The sequence below is a fragment of the Rutidosis leptorrhynchoides genome, chromosome 4 (genome assembly GCF_046630445.1).
Source record: "Rutidosis leptorrhynchoides isolate AG116_Rl617_1_P2 chromosome 4, CSIRO_AGI_Rlap_v1, whole genome shotgun sequence".
NCBI lineage: Eukaryota > Viridiplantae > Streptophyta > Magnoliopsida > Asterales > Asteraceae > Rutidosis > Rutidosis leptorrhynchoides.
This window is the reverse complement of record NC_092336.1, coordinates 555,073,617-555,091,903: the sequence shown is the minus strand read 5'-3', so window position 1 is coordinate 555,091,903 and position 18,287 is coordinate 555,073,617.

Genomic DNA, 18,287 nt, shown 5'->3' with positions numbered 1-18,287 from the left:
GTGCTAACTTCTCCATCTTGTCATCTTCTCTTATTGGCAAAAAGTGTGCTGATTTGGTGAGACGGTCAACTATTACCCAAATAGTATCAAAACCACTTGCAGTCCTTGGCAATTTAGTGATGAAATCCATGGTAATGTTTTCCCATTTCCATTCCGGGATTTCGGGTTGTTGAAGTAGACCTGATGGTTTCTGATGCTCAGCTTTGACCTTAGAACACGTCAAACATTCTCCTACGTATTTAGCAACATCGGTTTTCATACCCGGCCACCAAAAATGTTTCTTGAGATCCTTGTACATCTTCCCCGTTCCAGGATGTATTGAGTATCTGGTTTTATGAGCTTCTCTAAGTACCATTTCTCTCATATCTCCAAATTTTGGTACCCAAATCCTTTCAGCCCTATACCGGGTTCCGTCTTCCCAAATATTAAGATGCTTCTCCGATCCTTTGGGTATTTCATCCTTTAAATTTCCCTCTTTTAAAACTCCTTGTTGCGCCTCCTTTATTTGAGTAGTAATGTTATTATGAATCATTATATTCATAGATTTTACTCGAATGGGTTCTCTGTCCTTCCTGCTCAAGGCATCGGCTACCACATTTGCCTTCCCCGGGTGGTAACGAATCTCAAAGTCGTAATCATTCAATAATTCAATCCACCTACGCTGCCTCATATTCAGTTGTTTCTGATTAAATATGTGTTGAAGACTTTTGTGGTCGGTATATATAATACTTTTGACCCCATATAAGTAGTGCCTCCAAGTCTTTAATGCAAAAACAACCGCGCCTAATTCCAAATCATGCGTCGTATAATTTTGTTCGTGAATCTTCAATTGTCTAGACGCATAAGCAATCACCTTCGTTCGTTGCATTAATACACAACCGAGACCTTGCTTTGATGCATCACAATAAATCACAAAATCATCATTCCCTTCAGGCAATGACAATATAGGTGCCGTAGTTAGCTTTTTCTTCAATAACTGAAACGCTTTCTCTTGTTCATCATTCCATTCAAATTTCTTCCCTTTATGCGTTAATGCAGTCAAGGGTTTTGCTATTCTGGAAAAGTCTTGGATGAACCTTCTGTAGTAACCAGCTAGTCCTAAAAACTGGCGTATGTGTTTCGGAGTTTTCGGGGTTTCCCACTTTTCAACAGTTTCTATCTTTGCCGGATCCACCTTAATACCTTCTTTGTTCACTATGTGACCGAGGAATTGAACTTCTTCCAACCAAAATGCACACTTTGAAAACTTAGCGTACAATTCTTCCTTCCTCAATACTTCTAACACCTTTCTCAAATGTTCACCGTGTTCTTGGTCATTCTTTGAGTAAATAAGTATGTCATCAATGAAAACAATGACAAACTTGTCAAGGTATGGTCCACACACTCGGTTCATAAGGTCCATGAATTTCATCCAACTAGACAATAAGCTACTGGTTTTATTAGTAATTTCAGTTAGAGTTACGAACTTTAAATGTTGATTACGAACTTGTGTACACATCTAACTCCAACACATATACGGTATTAATATGTTATTTAATAATTTATAAATATATTAATATTATTTAATATGTTATATATAATATTAACTTGAAGACTACTTCCCTCATTTTAAATATTATTTGATGACGTTACAACACGCTGTCTTATCAACGGCCATAACGGTTATGTTGCACAAGACCAAGGATGGGAAGTAGTCCTAGTAAAACCAGAATGCATGACTTGTTTCTGGACGTATGAATTACGTGTCTTTATTGCCTTTGCTGAACGACTTGTGTACTAGCTAGAATTGTCTTCACAACTATCTTGTATCAAAGTTATTGTGTGCTATATTTCATGCTTTATGTAAAATAAGCGGTATTGTAAGTTTGTAAAATATTGTATAAAAGTTTGAACGCGAAATATTATTATAATCAGTTTTTCATATAGAATTGTAGTAGTTGAATTGTATATTAGCTACTAAGTATGAACTTAACGGGTAGGTACTACCCGAATTTAAACTTATAAAACGCTAATATGAAGAAAAAGCTTTTATAAATGAGTTCATATTATGCTACGAAATACTATTAACTACTCTTAATATTCTGTATGATTAACTTGTTCCATTTAACTATTTTGAAGGAAATGGCACCGACTACTCGACACACCGTGAATATGAATGAAGAGGAATTCCGTACTTTTCTAGCTTCAAACATAGCCGCAGTACAGGCTGCGCTACATACCAACAATAACCTTGGATCTAGCAGTACAGGAAATCGTGTAGGATGCACCTACAAAGAATTCACTGCCTGCAAACCTTTGGAATTTGATGGAACCGAAGGACCGATCGGATTGAAACGGTGGACCGAGAAGGTTGAATCGGTGTTTGCCATAAGTAAGTGTACTGAAGAGGACAAAGTGAAGTACGCTACGCATACCTTCACAGGTTCTGCGTTAACATGGTGGAATACCTATCTAGAGCAAGTGGGACAAGATGATGCGTACGCACTACCGTGGTCAGCATTCAAGCACTTGATGAACGAGAAGTACCGTCCCAGAACCGAGGTCAATAAGCTCAAGACAGAACTTAGAGGGTTACGAACCCAAGGATTTGATATTACCACGTACGAAAGACGATTCACAGAATTGTGCCTATTGTGTCCGGGAGCATTCGAAGATGAGGAAGAGAAGATCGACGCGTTTGTGAAAGGATTACCGGAAAGAATCCAAGAAGATATAAGTTCACACGAGCCCGCCTCCATACAACAGGCATGTAGAATGGCTCACAAACTAGTGAACCAGATTGAAGAAAGAATTAAAGAACAGACTGCTGAAGAGGCCAATGTGAAGCAAGTCAAAAGAAAGTGGGAGGAAAACGGTGATAAGAATCACCAATACAACAACAACAGCAATTACAACAATAATCGCAACAATTATCCCAACAATCGCAACATCAATCGCAACTACAACAAACGGCCCAACAACAACAACAACAACAACAACCACAGCAACTACAACAATCATCCCAACAACAATAATAACCGCAACAACAACAACAATCAGAAGCAACTATGCCAAAGGTGTGAAAAGAATCACTCGGGGTTCTGCACCAAATTTTGCAACAAGTGTAAAAGAAATGGTCATAGCGCGGCGAAGTGTGAGGTCTACGGACCAGGGGTTAATAGAACGAAAGGAACAAATGGTGTCGGAACGAGTAATGGCGGAGCAAGTAGTGTCGGAGCAAGTTATGCCAATGTAGTTTGTTATAAATGTGGAAAACCAGGCCACATTATTAGAAATTGCCCGAACCAGGAGAACACGAATGGACAAGGCCGTGGAAGAGTTTTCAATATTAATGCGGTAGAGGCACAGGAAGACCCGGAGCTTGTTACGGGTACGTTTCTTATTGACAATAAATCTGCTTACGTTTTATTTGATTCGGGTGCGGATAGAAGCTATATGAGTAGAGATTTTTGTGCTAAATTAAGTTGTCCATTGACGCCTTTGGATAGTAAATTTTTACTCGAATTAGCAAATGGTAAATTAATTTCAGCAGATAATATATGTCGGAATCGAGAAATTAAACTGGTTAGCGAAACATTTAAGATTGATTTGATACCAGTAGAGTTAGGGAGTTTTGATGTGATAATCGGTATGGACTGGTTGAAAGAAGTGAAAGCGGAGATCGTTTGTTACAAAAATGCAATTCGCATTATACGAGAAAAAGGAAAACCCTTAATGGTGTACGGATAAAAGGGCAACACGAAGCTACATCTTATTAGTAATTTGAAGGCACAAAAACTAATAAGAAAAGGTTGCTATGCTGTTCTAGCACACATCGAGAAAGTACAAACTGAAGAAAAGAGCATCAATGATGTTCCCATTGCAAAAGAATTTCCCGATGTATTTCCAAAAGAATTACCCGGATTACCCCCACATCGATCCGTTGAATTTCAAATAGATCTTGTACCAGGAGCTGCACCAATAGCTCGTGCTCCTTACAGACTCGCACCCAGCGAGATGAAAGAACTGCAAAGCCAATTACAAGAACTTTTAGAGCGTGGTTTCATTCAACCAAGCACATCACCGTGGGGAGCTCCTGTTTTGTTTGTCAAGAAGAAAGATGGTACATTCAGGTTGTGTATCGACTACCAAGAGTTGAACAAACTTACCATCAAGAACCGCTACCCACTACCGAGAATCGACGACTTATATGATCAACTACAAGGCTCGTCTGTTTATTCAAAGATTGACTTACGTTCCGGGTATCATCAAATGAGGGTGAAAGAAGATGATATTCCAAAGACTGCTTTCAGAACACGTTACGGTCATTACGAGTTTATGGTCATGCCGTTTGGTTTAACTAATGCACCAGCTGTGTTCATGGACCTTATGAACCGAGTGTGTGGACCATACCTTGACAAGTTTGTCATTGTTTTCATTGATGACATACTTATTTACTCAAAGAATGACCAAGAACACGGTGAACATTTGAGAAAGGTGTTAGAAGTATTGAGGAAGGAAGAATTGTACGCTAAGTTTTCAAAGTGTGCATTTTGGTTGGAAGAAGTTCAATTCCTCGGTCACATAGTGAACAAAGAAGGTATTAAGGTGGATCCAGCAAAGATAGAAACTGTTGAAAAGTGGGAAACCCCGAAAACTCCGAAACACGTACGCCAGTTTTTAGGACTAGCTGGTTACTACAGAAGGTTCATCCAAGACTTTTCCAGAATAGCAAAACCCTTGACTGCATTAACGAATAAAGGGAAGAAATTTGAATGGAATGATGAACAAGAGAAAGCGTTTCAGTTATTGAAGAAAAAGCTAACTACGGCACCTATATTGTCATTGCCTGAAGGGAATGATGATTTTGTGATTTATTGTGACGCATCAAAGCAAGGTCTCGGTTGTGTATTAATGCAACGAACGAAGGTGATTGCTTATGCGTCTAGACAATTGAAGATTCACGAACAAAATTATACGACGCATGATTTGGAATTAGGCGCGGTTGTTTTTGCATTAAAGACTTGGAGGCACTACTTATATGGGGTCAAAAGTATTATATATACCGACCACAAAAGTCTTCAACACATATTTAATCAGAAACAACTGAATATGAGGCAGCGTAGGTGGATTGAATTATTGAATGATTACGATTTTGAGATTCGTTACCACCCGGGGAAGGCAAATGTGGTAGCCGATGCCTTGAGCAGGAAGGATAGAGAACCCATTCGAGTAAAATCTATGAATATAATGATTCATAATAACATTACTACTCAAATAAAGGAGGCGCAACAAGGAGTTTTAAAAGAGGGAAATTTAAAGGATGAAATACCCAAAGGATCGGAGAAGCATCTTAATATTCGGGAAGACGGAACCCGGTATAGGGCTGAAAGGATTTGGGTACCAAAATTTGGAGATATGAGAGAAATGGTACTTAGAGAAGCTCATAAAACCAGATACTCAATACATCCTGGAACGGGGAAGATGTACAAGGATCTCAAGAAACATTTTTGGTGGCCGGGTATGAAAGCCGATGTTGCTAAATACGTAGGAGAATGTTTGACGTGTTCTAAGGTCAAAGCTGAGCATCAGAAACCATCAGGTCTACTTCAACAACCCGAAATCCCGGAATGGAAATGGGAAAACATTACCATGGATTTCATCACTAAATTGCCAAGGACTGCAAGTGGTTTTGATACTATTTGGGTAATAGTTGATCGTCTCACCAAATCAGCACACTTCCTACCAATAAGAGAAGATGACAAGATGGAGAAGTTAGCACGACTGTATTTGAAGGAAGTCGTCTCCAGACATGGAATACCAATCTCTATTATCTCTGATAGGGATGGCAGATTTATTTCAAGATTCTGGCAGACATTACAGCAAGCATTAGGAACTCGTCTAGACATGAGTACTGCCTATCATCCACAAACTGATGGGCAGAGCGAAAGGACGATACAAACGCTTGAAGACATGCTACGAGCATGTGTTATTGATTTCGGAAACAGTTGGGATCGACATCTACCGTTAGCAGAATTTTCCTACAACAACAGCTACCATTCAAGTATTGAGATGGCGCCATTTGAAGCACTTTATGGTAGAAAGTGCAGGTCTCCGATTTGTTGGAGTGAAGTGGGGGATAGACAGATTACGGGTCCGGAGATTATACAAGAAACTACCGAGAAGATCATCCAAATTCAACAACGGTTGAAAACCGCCCAAAGTCGACAAAAGAGCTACGCTGACATTAAAAGAAAAGATATAGAATTTGAAATTGGAGAGATGGTCATGCTTAAAGTTGCACCTTGGAAAGGCGTTGTTCGATTTGGTAAACGAGGGAAATTAAATCCAAGGTATATTGGACCATTCAAGATTATTGATCGTGTCGGACCAGTAGCTTACCGACTAGAGTTACCTCAACAACTCGCGGCTGTACATAACACTTTCCACGTCTCGAATTTAAAGAAATGTTTTGCTAAAGAAGATCTCACTATTCCGTTAGATGAAATCCAAATCAACGAAAAACTTCAATTCATCGAAGAACCCGTCGAAATAATGGATCGTGAGGTTAAAAGACTTAAGCAAAACAAGATACCAATTGTTAAGGTTCGATGGAATGCTCGTAGAGGACCCGAGTTCACCTGGGAGCGTGAAGATCAGATGAAGAAGAAATACCCGCATCTATTTCCAGAAGATTCGTCAACACCTTCAACAGCTTAAAATTTCGGGACGAAATTTATTTAACGGGTAGGTACTGTAGTGACCCGAACTTTTCCATGTTTATATATATTAATTGAGATTGATATTTACATGATTAAATGTTTCCAACATGTTAAGCAATCAAACTTGTTAAGACTTGATTAATTGAAATAGGTTTCATATAGACAATTGACCACCCAAGTTGACCGGTGATTCACGAACGTTAAAACTTGTAAAAACTATATGATGACATATATATGGTTATATATATAGTTAAAATTATATTATGATAATTAAACATATCATTAAGTATATTAACAATGAACTACATATGTAAAAACAAGACTACTAACTTAATGATTTTGAAACGAGACATATGTGTAACGATTATCGTTGTAACGACATTTAATGTATATATATCATATTAAGAGATATTCGTACATCATAATATCATGATAATATAATAATTTAAAATCTCTTTTGATATTATAAACATTGGGTTAACAACATTTAACAAGATCGTTAACCTAAAGGTTTCAAAACAACATTTACATGTAACGACTAACGATGACTTAACGACTCAGTTAAAATGTATATACATGTAGTGTTTTAATATGTATTTATACACTTTTGAAAGACTTCAATACACTTATCAAAATACTTCTACTTAACAAAAATGCTTACAATTACATCCTCGTTCAGTTTCATCAACAATTCTACTCGTATGCACCCGTATTCGTACTCGTACAATACACAGCTTTTAGATGTATGTACTATTGGTATATACACTCCAATGATCAGCTCTTAGCAGCCCATGTGAGTCACCTAACACATGTGGGAACCATCATTTGGCAACTAGCATGAAATATCTCATAAAATTACAAAAATATGAGTAATCATTCATGACTTATTTACATGAAAACAAAATTACATATCCTTTATATCTAATCCATACACCAACGACCAAAAACACCTACAAACACTTTTATTCTTCAATTTTCTTCATCTAATTGATCTCTCTCAAGTTCTATCTTCAAGTTCTAAGTGTTCTTCATAAATTCCAAAAGTTCTAGTTTCATAAAATCAAGAATACTTTCAAGTTTGCTAGCTCACTTCCAATCTTGTAAGGTGATCATCCAACCTCAAGAAATCTTTGTTTCTTACAGTAGGTTATCATTCTAATACAAGGTAATAATCATATTCAAACTTTGGTTCAATTTCTATAACTATAACAATCTTATTTCAAGTGATGATCTTACTTGAACTTGTTTTCGTGTCATGATTCTGCTTCAAGAACTTCGAGCCATCCAAGGATCCATTGAAGCTAGATCCATTTTTCTCTTTTCCAGTAGGTTTATCCAAGGAAATTAAGGTAGTAATGATGTTCATAACATCATTCGATTCATACATATAAAGCTATCTTATTCGAAGGTTTAAACTTGTAATCACTAGAACATAGTTTAGTTAATTCTAAACTTGTTCGCAAACAAAAGTTAATCCTTCTAACTTGACTTTTAAAATCAACTAAACACATGTTCTATATCTATATGATATGCTAACTTAATGATTTAAAACCTGGAAACACGAAAACACCGTAAAACCGGATTTACGCCGTCGTAGTAACACCGCGGGCTGTTTTGGGTTAGTTAATTAAAAACTATGATAAACTTTGATTTAAAAGTTGTTATTCTGAGAAAATGATTTTTATTATGAACATGAAACTATATCCAAAAATTATGGTTAAACTCAAAGTGAAAGTATGTTTTCTAAAATGGTCATCTAGACGTCGTTCTTTCGACTGAAATGACTACCTTTACAAAAACGACTTGTAACTTATTTTTTCGACTATAAACCTATACTTTTTCTGTTTAGATTCATAAAATAGAGTTCAATATGAAACCATAGCAATTTGATTCACTCAAAACGGATTTAAAATGAAGAAGTTATGGGTAAAACAAGATTGGATAATTTTTCTCATTTTAGCTACGTGAAAATTGGTAACAAATCTATTCCAACCATAACTTAATCAACTTGTATTGTATATTATGTAATCTTGAGATACCATAGACACGTATACAATGTTTCGACCTATCATGTCGACACATCTATATATATTTCGGAACAACCATAGACACTCTATATGTGAATGTTGGAGTTAGCTATACAGGGTTGAGGTTGATTCCAAAATATATATAGTTTGAGTTGTGATCAATACTGAGATACGTATACACTGGGTCGTGGATTGATTCAAGATAATATTTATCGATTTATTTTTCTGTACATCTAACTGTGGACAACTAGTTGTAGGTTACTAACGAGGACAGCTGACTTAATAAACTTAAAACATCAAAATATATTAAAAGTGTTGTAAATATATTTTGAACATACTTTGATATATATGTATATATTGTTATAGGTTCGTGAATCAACCAGTGGCCAAGTCTTACTTCCCGGCGAAGTAAAAATCTCTGAAAGTGAGTTATAGTCCCACTTTTAAAATCTAATATTTTTGGGATGAGAATACATGCAGGTTTTATAAATGATTTACAAAATAGACACAAGTACGTGAAACTACATTCTATGGTTGAATTATTGAAATCGAATATGCCCCTTTTTATTAAGTCTGGTAATCTAAGAATTAGGGAACAGACACCCTAATTGACGCGAATCCTAAAGATAGATCTATTGGGCCTAACAAACCCCATCCAAAGTACCGGATGCTTTAGTACTTCGAAATTTATATCATATCCGAAGGGTGTCCCGGAATGATGGGGATATTCTTATATATGCATCTTGTTATTGTCGGTTACCAGGTGTTCACCATATGAATGATTTTTATCTCTATGTATGGGATGTGTATTGAAATATGAAATCTTGTGGTCTATTGTTACGATTTGATATATATAGGTTAAACCTATAACTCACCAACATTTTTGTTGATGTTTAAAGCATGTTTATTCTCAGGTGAATATTAAGAGCTTCCGCTGTTGCATACTAAAATAAGGACAAGATTTGGAGTCCATGTTTGTATGATATTGTGTAAAAACTGCATTCAAGAAACTGATTTCGATGTAACATATTTGTATTGTAAACCATTATGTAATGGTCGTGTGTAAACAGGATATTTTAGATTATCATTATTTGATAATCTACGTAAAGCTTTTTAAACCTTTATTTATGAAATAAAGGTTATGGTTTGTTTTAAAAATGAATGCAGTCTTTGAAAAACGTCTCATATAACATCCTTAACCAAAGCTCTGTCTGTTTTATTTTCTAATTAATATGATTCTTATATTTATATAACCCCCTTTTCTTCCTGTTTTCCCTTTCTTCTTCTATTTCTAAAAAAATTATGTCACAACCGGGGTTCGAACCCACGACCTCTCGTTTAACCACAATCACCCCTAACCATGTAAGCTATTTCGATTTTCTGATTTAATTACTTCCTTAAATCTATTTATCCCTAATCCAATTCTATTTATAACAGGCCTAAATATCAAGTCCATCTTCAAATCTAATTGGCCCAATACTAATTCGATCCATCACCATTTTAATTAACCCACTTGATCAAGAAGCCCGCTCTAGATGGACTAGTTCAATTTATTAATAAACCCAACAGCTTCTTTTGTTATTTAGAAAAATTTTTTTTTTGGACTACTTCTTTGAGGTAGTTTACTTATTATTATTATTATTATTATTATTATTATTATTATTATTATTATTATTATTATTATTATTATTATTATTATTATTATTATTATTATTATTATTATTATTATTATTATTATTATTATCATCATCATCATCATCATCATCATCATTTTTATGTAAGTAGTATTATTATTGAAACTAATTAATTTTTTTTATATATAAATTATCATTTTTATTATTAGAACTATCATTATTATTATTATTATTAGAATTATCATTATTTTTATCATTATTATTTTTATTATCATTTTTATTATTTCTAACACTAATATTATTATTATTTTTATCATTATTATTATTAGTATTATTAATATATCAAATAAAGATTTTTTATATAAAAATATATTATTTACATAAAACATAACTATATTAATATGTTTGTAATAAATATTAATTATCTATTTAATGTATAAAAAAATATAGTTAATTTAGTTATTAATGAAACGAACAAGTTACTAAAATAACAAATAATAATAATACCTAGATTTGTTCAATTACAATTATATGTGTTAATATATATATATATATAATTGATATAGGTTCGTGAATCCGAGGTCAACCCTGCATTGTTCAGTTTCGTCGTATGAATATTTTTACTACAAAATATTGTAGAGTGAGTTTCATTTGATCCCTTTTTCTCTTTACATTTTTGGGACTGAGAATACATGCGCTGTTTTTACAACTGCTTTATTAAATGCTTTTGAAATATATTTTGAACTGCGAATACATGAAATGCTTTTATAAATGTTTGACGAGATAGACACAAGCAAAACATTCCTCGAATGAATTATTATGTAGACAGAAGTTCTGCGGATTATTATTGAATTATGTGGACATGATAATTGCCACCATTGAATTATGTGGACATGATAATTGCCACCATTGAATTATGTGGACATGATAATTGCCACCATTGAATTATGTGGACATGATAATTGCCACCAGTTGATGTGAATGTTATATATCGAGAGAATGATTTTATACACAGGTTATGTGTATGTTATTTTTGTGCACAAGATATGTGTATGGTTACTATGATTTAGGAAAATGGTTTCATACACGAGAAAGATGTACTGTATTTAAAAGATATAGCATGTACATTACAGGTGGGTATAGGATTCGGGCCCATTTGTACCATGCAGCATTTAAATCTTGTGGTCTATCAAAATGATGAATTTTATTTTTTATGATAAACTTATGAACTCACCAACCTTTTGGTTGACACTTGAAAGCATGTTTATTCTCAGGTATGAAAGAAATCTTTCGCTGTGCATTTGCTCATATTAGAGATATTAATTGGAGTCATTCATGACATATTTCAAAAGACGTTGCATTCGAGTCATCGAGTTCATCAAGATTATTATTAAGTCAACTATAGTTGGATGTATTATGAAATGGTATGCATGTCGTCAACTTTCGATGTAAATGAAAGTTTGTCTTTTAAAAACGAATGTAATGTTTGTAAAATGTATCATATAGAGGTCAAGTACCTCGCGATGTAACCAAATGTAATGTATTCGTCCAGATGGATTAGGACGGGTCGTTAGAGTTGAAATGTCCCGTTCTTATTGATTAAAAACGTTCCATATTAATTGATTTCGTTGCGAGGTTTTGACCTCTATATGAGACGTTTTTCAAAGACTGCATTCATTTTTAAACAAACCATAACCTTTATTTCATCAATAAAGGTTTAAAAAGCTTTACGTAGATTATCAAATAATGATAATCTAATATATCCTGTTTACACACGACCATTACATAATGGTTTACAATACAAATATGTTACAACAAAATAAGTTTCTTGAATGCAGTTTTTACACAATATCATACAAGCATGGACTCCAAATCTTGTCCTTATTTAAGTATGCGACAGCGGAAGCTCTTAATAATCACCTGAGAATAAACATGCTTAAAACGTCAACAAAAATGTTGGTGAGTTATAGGTTTAACCTATATATATCAAATCGTAACAATAGACCACAAGATTTCATATTTCAATACACATCCCATACATAGAGATAAAAATCATTCATATGGTGAACACCTGGTAACCGACAATAACAAGATGCATATATAAGAATATCCCCATCATTCCGGGACACCCTTCGGATATGATATAAATTTCGAAGTACTAAAGCATCCGGTACTTTGGATGGGGTTTGTTAGGCCCAATAGATCTATCTTTAGGATTCGCGTCAATTAGGGTGTCTGTTCCCTAATTCTTAGATTACCAGACTTAATAAAAAGGGGCATATTCGATTTCGATAATTCAACCATAGAATGTAGTTTCACGTACTTGTGTCTATTTTGTAAATCATTTATAAAACCTGCATGTATTCTCATCCCAAAAATATTAGATTTTAAAAGTGGGACTATAACTCACTTTCACAGATTTTTACTTCGTCGGGAAGTAAGACTTGGCCACTGGTTGATTCACGAACCTATAACAATATATACATATATATCAAAGTATGTTCAAAATATATTTACAACACTTTTAATATATTTTGATGTTTTAAGTTTATTAAGTCAGCTGTCCTCGTTAGTAACCTACAACTAGTTGTCCACAGTTAGATGTACAGAAATAAATCGATAAATATTATCTTGAATCAATCCACGACCCAGTGTATACGTATCTCAGTATTGATCACAACTCAAACTATATATATTTTGGAATCAACCTCAACCCTGTATAGCTAACTCCAACATTCACATATAGAGTGTCTATGGTTGTTCCGAAATATATATAGATGTGTCGACATGATAGGTCGAAACATTGTATACGTGTCTATGGTATCTCAAGATTACATAATATATAATACAAGTTGATTAAGTTATGGTTGGAATAGATTTGTTACCAATTTTCACGTAGCTAAAATGAGAAAAATTATCCAATCTTGTTTTACCCATAACTTCTTCATTTTAAATCCGTTTTGAGTGAATCAAATTGCTATGGTTTCATATTGAACTCTATTTTATGAATCTAAACAAAAAAAGTATAGGTTTCTAGTCGGAAAAATAAGTTACAAGTCGTTTTTGTAAAGGTAGTCATTTCAGTCGAAAGAACGACGTCTAGATGACCATTTTAGAAAACATACTTCCACTTTGAGTTTAACCATAATTTTTGGATATAGTTTCATGTTCATAATAAAAATCATTTTCTCAGAATAACAACTTTTAAATCAAAGTTTATCATAGTTTTTAATTAACTAACCCAAAACAGCCCGCGGTGTTACTAAGACGGCGTAAATCCGGTTTTACGGTGTTTTTCGTGTTTCCAGGTTTTAAATCATTAAGTTAGCATATCATATAGATATAGAACATGTGTTTAGTTGATTTTAAAAGTCAAGTTAGAAGGATTAACTTTTGTTTGCGAAATAGTTTAGAATTAACTAAACTATGTTCTAGTGATTACAAGTTTAAACCTTCGAATAAGATAGCTTTATATGTATGAATCGAATGATGTTATGAACATCATTACTACCTTAAGTTCCTTGGATGAACCTACTGGAAAAGAGAAAAATGGATCTAGCTTCAATGGATCCTTGGATGGCTCAAAGTTCTTGAAGCAAAATCATGACACGAAAACAAGTTCAAGTAAGATCATCACTTGAAATAAGATTGTTATAGTTATAGAAATTGAACCAAAGTTTGAATATGATTATTACCTTGTATTAGAATGATAACCTACTGTAAGAAACAAAGATTTCTTGAGGTTGGATGATCACCTTACAAGATTGGAAGTGAGCTAGCAAACTTGAAAGTATTCTTGATTTTATGAAACTAGAACTTTTGGAATTTATGAAGAACACTTAGAACTTGAAGATAGAACTTGAGAGAGTTCAATTAGATGAAGAAAATTGAAGAATGAAAGTGTTTGTAGGTGTTTTTGGTCGTTGGTGTATGGATTAGATATAAAGGATATGTAATTTTGTTTTCATGTAAATAAGTCATGAATGATTACTCATATTTTTGTAATCTTATGAGATATTTCATGCTAGTTGCCAAATGATGGTTCCCACATGTGTTAGGTGACTCACATGGGCTGCTAAGAGCTGATCATTGGAGTGTATATACCAATAGTACATACATCTAAAAGCTGTGTATTGTACGAGTACGAATACGGGTGCATACGAGTAGAATTGTTGATGAAACTGAACGAGAATGTAATTGTAAGCATTTTTGTTAAGTAGAAGTATTTTGATAAGTGTATTGAAGTCTTTCAAAAGTGTATAAATACATATTAAAACACTACATGTATATACATTTTAACTGAGTCGTTAAGTCATCGTTAGTCGTTACATGTAAGTGTTGTTTTGAAACCTTTAGGTTAACGATCTTGTTAAATGTTGTTAACCCAATGTTTATAATAACAAAAGAGATTTTAAATTATTATATTATCATGATATTATGATGTACGAATATCTCTTAATATGATATATATACATTAAATGTCGTTACAACGATAAACGTTACATATATGTCTCGTTTCAAAATCATTAAGTTAGTAGTCTTGTTTTTACATATGTAGTTCATTGTTAATATAATTAATGATATGTTTACTTATCATAATATCATGTTAACTATATATATAACCATATATATGTCATCATATAGTTTTTTTTTTACAAGTTTTAACGTTCGTGAATCACCGGTCAACTTGGGTGGTCAATTGTCTATATGAAATCTATTTCAATTAATCAAGTCTTAACAAGTTTGATTGCTTAACATGTTGGAAACATTTAATCATGTAAACATCAATCTCAATTAATATATATAAACATGGAAAAGTTCGGGTCACTACAGTACCTACCCGTTAAATAAATTTCGTCCCGAAATTTTAAGCTGTTGAAGGTGTTGACGAATCTTCTGGAAATAGATGCGGGTATTTCATCTTCATCTGATCTTCACGCTCCCAGGTGAACTCGGGTCCTCTACGAGCATTCCATCGAACCTTAACAATTGGTATCTTGTTTTGCTTAAGTCTTTTAACCTCACGATCCATTATTTCGACGGGTTCTTCGATGAATTGGAGTTTTTCGTTGATTTGGATTTCATCTAACGGAATAGTGAGATCTTCTTTAGCAAAACATTTCTTCAAATTCGAGACGTGGAAAGTGTTATGTACAGCCGCGAGTTGTTGAGGTAACTCAAGTCGGTAAGCTACTGGTCCGACACGATCAATAATCTTGAATGGTCCAATATACCTTGGATTTAATTTCCCTCGTTTACCAAATCGAACAACGCCTTTCCAAGGTGAAACTTTAAGCATGACCATCTCTCCAATTTCAAATTCTATATCTTTTCTTTTAATGTCAGCGTAGCTCTTTTGTCGACTTTGGGCGGTTTTCAACCGTTGTTGAATTTGGATGATCTTCTCGGTAGTTTCTTGTATAATCTCCGGACCCGTAATCTGTCTATCCCCCACCTCACTCCAACAAATCGGAGACCTGCACTTTCTACCATAAAGTGCTTCAAACGGCGCCATCTCAATGCTTGAATGGTAGCTGTTGTTGTAGGAAAATTCTGCTAACGGTAGATGTCGATCCCAACTGTTTCCGAAATCAATAACACATGCTCGTAGCATGTCTTCAAGCGTTTGTATCGTCCTTTCGCTCTGCCCATCAGTTTGTGGATGATAGGCAGTACTCATGTCTAGACGAGTTCCTAATGCTTGCTGTAATGTCTGCCAGAATCTTGAAATAAATCTGCCATCCCTATCAGAGATAATAGAGATTGGTATTCCATGTCTGGAGACGACTTCCTTCAAATACAGTCGTGCTAACTTCTCCATCTTGTCATCTTCTCTTATTGGTAGGAAGTGTGCTGATTTGGTGAGACGATCAACTATTACCCAAATAGTATCAAAACCACTTGCAGTCCTTGGCAATTTAGTGATGAAATCCATGGTAATGTTTTCCCATTTCCATTCCGGGATTTCGGGTTGTTGAAGTAAACCTGATGGTTTCTGATGCTCAGCTTTGACCTTAGAACACGTCAAACATTCTCCTACGTATTTAGCAACATCGGCTTTCATACCCGGCCACCAAAAATGTTTCTTGAGATCCTTGTACATCTTCCCCGTTCCAGGATGTATTGAGTATCTGGTTTTATGAGCTTCTCTAAGTACCATTTCTCTCATATCTCCAAATTTTGGTACCCAAATCCTTTCAGCCCTATACCGGGTTCCGTCTTCCCGAATATTAAGATGTTTCTCCGATCCTTTGGGTATTTCATCCTTTAAATTTCCCTCTTTTAAAACTCCTTGTTGCGCCTCCTTTATTTGAGTAGTAATGTTATTATGAATCATTATATTCATAGATTTTACTCGAATGGGTTCTCTATCCTTCCTGCTCAAGGCATCGGCTACCACATTTGCCTTCCCCGGGTGGTAACGAATCTCAAAATCGTAATCATTCAATAATTCAATCCACCTACGCTGCCTCATATTCAGTTGTTTCTGATTAAATATGTGTTGAAGACTTTTGTGGTCGGTATATATAATACTTTTGACCCCATATAAGTAGTGCCTCCAAGTCTTTAATGCAAAAACAACCGCGCCTAATTCCAAATCATGCGTCGTATAATTTTGTTCGTGAATCTTCAATTGTCTAGACGCATAAGCAATCACCTTCGTTCGTTGCATTAATACACAACCGAGACCTTGCTTTGATGCGTCACAATAAATCACAAAATCATCATTCCCTTCAGGCAATGACAATATAGGTGCCGTAGTTAGCTTTTTCTTCAATAACTGAAACGCTTTCTCTTGTTCATCATTCCATTCAAATTTCTTCCCTTTATGCGTTAATATTATTACATTCTTAGAGAACAATTTAATATATAATAATATAACATAATATTAAATCCTATATTAGATATATTATATATTAATTGATTATTATTTAAATGTCTATAGTTATTTTAATATTATGTAAGACTTGATTAATTGAAATAGATTTCATATAGACAATTGACCTTTAACTTAATATTTATTACAATTAGTTAATATAATAATATAAGTATACCAATAGCTCGTGCTCCTTACAGACTCGCACCCAGCGAGATGAAAGAACTGCAAAGCCAATTACAAGAACTTTTAGAGCGTGGTTTCATTCGACCAAGCACATCACCGTGGGGAGCTCCTGTTTTGTTTGTCAAGAAGAAAGATGGTACATTCAGGTTGTGTATCGACTACCGAGAGTTGAACAAACTTACCATCAAGAACCGCTACCCACTACCGAGAATCGACGACTTATTTGATCAACTACAAGGCTCGTCTGTTTATTCAAAGATTGACTTACGTTCCGGGTATCATCAAATGCGGGTGAAAGAAGATGATATTCCAAAGACTGCTTTCAGAACACGTTACGGTCATTACGAGTTTATGGTCATGCCGTTTGGTTTAACTAATGCACCAGCTGTGTTCATGGACCTTATGAACCGAGTGTGTGGACCATACCTTGACAAGTTTGTCATTGTTTTCATTGATGACATACTTATTTACTCAAAGAATGACCAAGAACACGGTGAACATTTGAGAAAAGTGTTAGAAGTATTGAGGAAGGAAGAATTGTACGCTAAGTTTTCAAAGTGTGCATTTTGGTTGGAAGAAGTTCAATTCCTCGGTCACATAGTGAACAAAGAAGGTATTAAGGTGGATCCGGCAAAGATAGAAACTGTTGAAAAGTGGGAAACCCCGAAAACTCCGAAACACATACGCCAGTTTTTAGGACTAGCTGGTTACTACAGAAGGTTCATCCAAGACTTTTCCAGAATAGCAAAACCCTTGACTGCATTAACGCATAAAGGGAAGAAATTTGAATGGAATGATGAACAAGAGAAAGCGTTTCAGTTATTGAAGAAAAAGCTAACTACGGCACCTATATTGTCATTGC